A 6,723-nucleotide genomic window follows, 5' to 3' on the forward strand; every position below is an offset into this window, starting at 1 on the left:
ACCACACACATTCCTACACACCCAGAGCCAGAGCCAGAGTCGGGGCAACAGTCGTTGGTGGTAAGAACAAACGAAGAAGGCCAAGAAGTCGTCTTAGGTCTTGGCTAACAAAAGAAATAGTAATTCCCTGGCTCTATGTGTGTGTTTGTGACTACGTGTGTAAATAACACCAACAAACATGTTGGTATATAACAGAGAGAGAGAAAAAAAAACACAAAGCAACAACAAAAACAAACTCTAAGCCAGGGTCCCATCCAGAGAGTTTGAGAGGTGTGGGGGGGGGGGGGGGAGAAGAGAAAAAGAAAATAAATACCAAAAAAAAATGAAATGAAACGAAACGAAAGAAGCAACAAAATCAAACCCAAAGCAGCGACGATCCATGCCATATCATACCAACATATCAAACAAATAACCCCCCACCAACCAACCGAACCGAACAGCCAGCCAGCCGCAACAACAAGATTAGGGAACCCATTTTCGGCTGGACAGACAAACACAAAACAACGAATTCTAGTCCAAAACCCCACCACCATCTCCATCCCCACTCCAGACCACCACAGACCCAACCAACATTCAAGCCTGTCTTGGCCTGTGGCACCCATTCCTGGCTTGCTGCGTTGATATTTTTAGAACTTGGCTCATCTTCGGCTCTCTCAACTGCCGCAAGGGTTTTTTCTTTAGTTTTTTTTTCGATTTTTTCCTTGTTGTTGTTAGCCAGGTTTATTTGTTTGCAGTTCGTTCTTTGTTATTGTTGTTCTTATTGTTGTAATGTTACTATTTGTCTTTTTATGTTGTTGGCTGACTGGATATGTTTGTTTGTTTGTATGTACGTAGCGTAGCGTTGCTAGCCCAAAGGCTGCTGTGTTGACTTTCCGTCGATGCACGGATGAGTTGCGTTTTTGTGTTCCTACTTGTTGCATCCATCCATACATCCAGCCGTCCGACCATGCATCCTCATTGTTCACTGGCACAATGGGTTGGGTGTCTTTGGAAAGTAATCAATGGGACAAATAGGAAGAAATGAAGAGGTGAAATAAATTTGATTTTTTAACGGTCTTCGGTCTGGCAAACCTATATGGGTATATCTTTGGTACCACAAAAATCGCAATATTTGGGATGTTTTGGCCCAATCTTTTTCGTATCTCTCCACAAACTATAAAAATTAAAAAAAAAATGTAAAAATATAAAATAAAATCTATTGTTTTTTTTTTTTAATTCTGGCCTCAAGCCGAACAAAAAACAACAAAAAAATTCAAAAAAAAGAAAAAATCAAGGCGATTTAGGTATCTGGTTTGGCTGAAACTTCACAAATCGTAATATTTATCGCAAAAAAAAAATTGGAAAATATCTGCCCACTCTTTCCGGCACATCTCCAACAAAGTGACAAAATTTTGAATAACTCAAATAAAATGCGAAAATATAAAATCGATTTTTTCAAATTCCGCACATTTCAATATTTTTACTAAAACTAGATATGTTTACTAAAACTAGATCCTCCCTTCTCGACGGTTTGTTTTGGATTATATGCGTAGGAATCCTGAAAAAATTTGTCCTCATTGAGTGGATATAAGACGACGTTGGAGAATATATTTTAGGAAACAATCCATTTCGATCCGATTTCTATAATCATGAATCTTTTTCTAACTATTTTCAATATTTAAAATTTTAGGATTTTTTGAAGTCGGTTGATCGCATTTCAGACGATTTCTTTAATGTTATTATTGCTCTGTTTCAGAACAGCAGAATGTAAAACTTTTTACTACGAAAACTGACTTTTCCTTTATGATATCGAAAAAAAGCAGCAGAACTAGAACAATCTCGCTGGTTTTGGATATTGTTCTGCTCCACAACTGTAAGAATGAAAAATTTTTTACTACGACAAAATTGGCAAAACTAGTAGATTTTTGCTGGCTCTAGAACAGACCGATTATAAAATTTCAATTTCAATTTTTTTTTTCAAAAATAATTTAATTACAACTGGTTTCTTTTTTTTTTCAAATCGATTATATGGTTTTTAATCCTGTTTTTTATAATAAATCTATTTTTTATAAAGAAAAAAAAATATATAGTTTTTTTTTGTTTTTTGATTTTGGAGCCGGATTTTTATTAGAATACATCGAGGCTTTCTTTAAAAAGCCGGAATTTTATTTTTTATAGTGGCGAAGTCGTATCCGGTTTTTTATAATGATGGAGCAAGTGATTGGTATAAAGAACCTTTTTTAAATTTTTACCGGATCAAATGTTTGCCCTTTTTATTTTATTTTTTGGTTATAATAAAGACTTGGTTCTCAAATTAAAAAAAAAAATGTTTTGAGAACTACTTTTTGTGAATTCTGAAAAGCGGTTATACGTTTTGGAACCGGATTTTTTTTTATAATTTTCTATATTCTTTAGAACCGCATTCGGATTTTTTTTTTTATAAATAAAGAACCCAATTTAATTTTTTCTGTTCTTTTCATGTTTATTTGGTTTTTCAGGTTTTTGTAACCGGTTTTTAATATAATGAACCTATTTAATGTTATAAAAACCCTGGAAAATTTGTCGTAATTATTGAAATTGGTTATTCGGTTTTAAGAACAGATTTTTATTGTAATAGCCGATGTTTCTATTACCGCTGTTTTTCTTAACAAAGAAACTTATTGTAAAATTGTGGGCTTTAACAATTGTAAATTGTTTGAAACCGGTTATTCGGGTTTGAAACCGGTTATTCGGGTTTGAAACCGGTTTGATAAATATATTTTTTTTTAATTTTTGTTCCATTAAAGCTTTTTTTAGTTTTAGTCTTTCTGAATAAATTTTCGTAGGATTTGAAACCGGGTTTAAGCTAAAAAATCTTTTATTTTATTTTTTTACCTTTTAATTTGTTGGGGACAATTTTCCATATCGACTATTCAATTTCAAAACCGGATTTTGTTATAATAAAATACATTTTTTTATTTTTTGTAATTTCAATGATTTTGGGAACAATTTTTCTTGGTTTCAGAAAACGCTTATTCGGGTTTGAAGTCGGATTTTTTAATGTTTGTGTTTTTTGCGAGTCTTTGAACCGAAATTTGTTTGGAACCGGTTTTTTATTATAATAATTACAACGAAATGTTTTAACTTTTCATTTGCCATTCTCACTTTTAAATTTTAATTAATTAATTAAATTTTTCGAGATTTATGAAATTGGTTATTCGGGGTTTAAACCGGGGTTTGATGTAATAGGTAGATTTTTATTTTGTAAAGAACTGTGTTGTATATTGTTGTGCTTTACAATTAATTTGGGTATAATTTATTGGCTTTTGTAACCGGTTATTCGGGTTAGGAACCGGTTTTGTACTGTAATTCAAACTTTTTCGTATTTATTTTTTTTAAATAAATAACCCGATTTTAGTGAAATGTTTTATTTCCCCATTGGCTATTTTTCCAGTTTTTATTAAATTTTTCGTGATTAATGAAATCGATTATTCGGATTTTAAAATCGGTTTTGTTGTAATAGATAGATGTTTCTTTTGTAAAGAACTTTTGTTGCATATTGTTGAGCTCTACAATGAATTTGGGAACAATTAATTGGCCTTTTTAACCGGATATTCGGGTTAGGAACCGGTTTTATATTATAATAATCGCAGTGAAATGTTTATATTTTCTCATTTGATATTTTATCTTTTTTTGAATGATTTTTTTTGTGATATATGAAATCGGTTATTCGGGGTTTTCAACCGGGTTTCGTTATAATTAATCGATTGTTCTGCTAGAAAGTACCGCATTGTAAATTGCTGTGTTTTTCAATGAATTTGAGAGCAATTTTGTGGCTTTAGAAACCGGTTATTCGGGTTTATAACCGGTTTTTTATTATTATAACTACAATTAAATTTTTTTATTTTCTCACTTGCCATTTTACCTATTTTGGATAATTTTTTTGTGATTTATGAAACTGGTTATTCGGTTTTTAAACCGGGTTTTGTTGTAATAAATAGCTATTTCTACTAGAAAGTACCGCGTTGTTAATTGTTGTGCTTAACAATGAATTTGCGAACAATTTAGTGGCTTTAGAAACCGGTTATTCGGGCCGGGAACCGGTTTCACATGATAATAACTACATTGAAATGTTTTTATTTTCTCATTTGATATTTCACCAGTTTTGAATGTTTTTTTGCTGTTTTATGAAACCGGTTATTCGGTTTTAAAACCGGGTTTTGTTATAATAAATAGGTCTTTCCACTAGAAAGTACCGCGTTGTGAATTGTTGTGTTTTACAATGAATTTGGGAACAATTTAGTGGCTTTAGAAATCGGGTATTTAGGTTTAGGACCGGGTTTAGAACCGGGTTTAGAACCGGTTTTTATTATAATAATTACTATGAAATGTTTTTATTTTCTCATTTGATATTTTCCCCATTTTGAATGATTTTTTTGTGACTTATGAAACGGGTTATTCGGCTTTTAAAACGGGGTTTGTTATAATAAATCCATTTTTATATTACGGTTATTCGGACTAGGAACCGGTTTCATACGATAATAACTACATTGAAATGTTTTTATTTTCTCATTTGCCATTTTACCTTTTTTAATGATTTTTTTTGGTGGTTAATTAAACCGGTTATTCGGTTTTCAAACCGGGTTTTATTATAATAAATCGATTTTTCTACTAGAAAGTACATTGAAAGAAACTTGTTGGGCTTTATAATGAATTCCGGAACTATTTAGTGGCGTTTTAAAAACCGGGTATTCGGGTTTAGAACCGGGTTTTATTGTAGTAAACCGGTTTTTTTGAAAATTACAATTTGTTTTTTTTTTTTTTTTTTGGTTTAGCGGCATTGGAACTATTACCTTCCATTTTTTCCGGTTTTTAAGAGCCGGTCCTTATTATAAAGGCCCCTCTTCAAATATATTACCCCTATTCGAACTTTTATTATTAAAAAGTCCGTGTTTAAATTTATCCCCTCTATTTTGGAATTTTTTTTAAATTAGACCGATCTACCGTTCTCTGTGCTCCAATTTCGTTACGTCCAATTAGTGAATGTCACCTCTGAAGGCATAAATAGTTAACAAAGAAATTTGTTTTCACAGTTAAATAATATCTTCATGACTCTAATCCTTTACCCAGCTGATTCGAGCTGGTCCATTGTGCAGTATGATTTTGTGTGTGTGTGTATTTCTTCTCCCCTTTAGATGTTTGTTCTGCTTCTTCTTTACGGTTCGGAGGGCTCTCTTCTTAATGTGATTATTTTCAATTCCATTGTGTTGTATTGCTGAGTTTTTTTTTAGATTTTTTTCAATTCGAAAAAACCGATGTGACAACAGTATGTGAAAATTCCTTAATAGTAGACGCACACACACACACACATACACAAGTTCACACACATTTAGACCAAAAAGTAGTGTTAAGTATGAGCTCAATGTTCCACTGGCTGACTGGCTTTTGAGTTGACAAAAAAGGCCCTTTGTCCGTTTCTTTTTTCTTTTTTCTGTTTTTTTTTTTTTTTTTTTTTTTTGAAAGATCCACCGAAAAAAATTACCCAAGAATGGAAAACAAAATTGCCAGTCAATGTTGTCATCATCATCACCGTCCGTGGTCGTGATTGTGGTTATTAGTGGGTATTTTTTTTTACTTTTTTTGGAATTGAAAATAAAAAACCGTTTGATTTGCCTTAGTTTGTTATGTTTCGACCAGTTACCTGTTGGGTTGAAATAAAAAAAAATCATATCATCCATATATATACTTGCGGTCCCCTCCTTTGCAGTCTTGCATGGAGTTGACTTAGTCATCGCAACCCCCCCTTGGTATCAAAGAAAGAGCTCCGAACTTTAAAACCTTTAGGGAAAATAAAAAACCAAATCAATGGAGTGGAAACGATGAAGGCGAGGAGGCAGAAGAACATAAATCCAAAAATTACAAACGGAATACCGTAACTAGACAAAGAGCTGTGTAGGCTACTGATGGGCTGGTGTTCAGATTGTGGAAAAGCGAGGAAGGGAGGGGGAGGCTTGGCAAGCCATGATTAATTCAACTGGACTTTGAGGGTGACATAAACAAATAATATGTAATAGCTACAACCAAGAAGTCAATGGCAGCAATGAGAACAATGACAACAACAACAACAAAGAACAACTAAGTAGCATGTCATTACAACAGCAGCAACAAAAAACAACAACAATAGAAAAAGAAAATAGTCATCGGGGGACAGCAACAGGTATCCATTCAAACAACCACCAACACCACCACCACCACCACCGCCATCACCACCGCCATCACCAAAAAAGGTGTAGAATAATCAGCTAATACCAGTTAAGGTGCCATAGCTGCTACCTTCTGCTACCGCTGGCCAAGCCATGGCACTGAACCCTGGCCACGGCCATAACAATGAATAGCTTACAGCCAAGTGTTGGTATTTGAAATGAAATGTAAAAAAAGAAAACACAATTTCCTATTCTTTGATTTCTTCCTTGGCCCAGCTGGGAGAGAACTTGGTTCCAGCTTTGTACTTCATGCACTTTGTATGGAATATGTTTAGGTTCCTTTATGGCAAAACTAAACCTGTTTTACCCTCACCCCTACCCAAACCCTTACCCCTTTTGGTGTAAATCCAATAGGATTCAAGCGGTTTTGGTGGCTTGGCTTTTGCATTCATAGGATGAGTTCTTCTAGCCATGGAGAGGATGATCATCATCATCGTCTCCACTGCCATGTACTGCCAAATGAATAATAATGTAAAAAATATGTATACCAGATGTACATTTG

Source organism: Musca domestica, unplaced genomic scaffold (assembly GCF_030504385.1).
Source record: "Musca domestica strain aabys unplaced genomic scaffold, Musca_domestica.polishedcontigs.V.1.1 37, whole genome shotgun sequence".
Lineage (NCBI taxonomy): Eukaryota > Metazoa > Arthropoda > Insecta > Diptera > Muscidae > Musca > Musca domestica.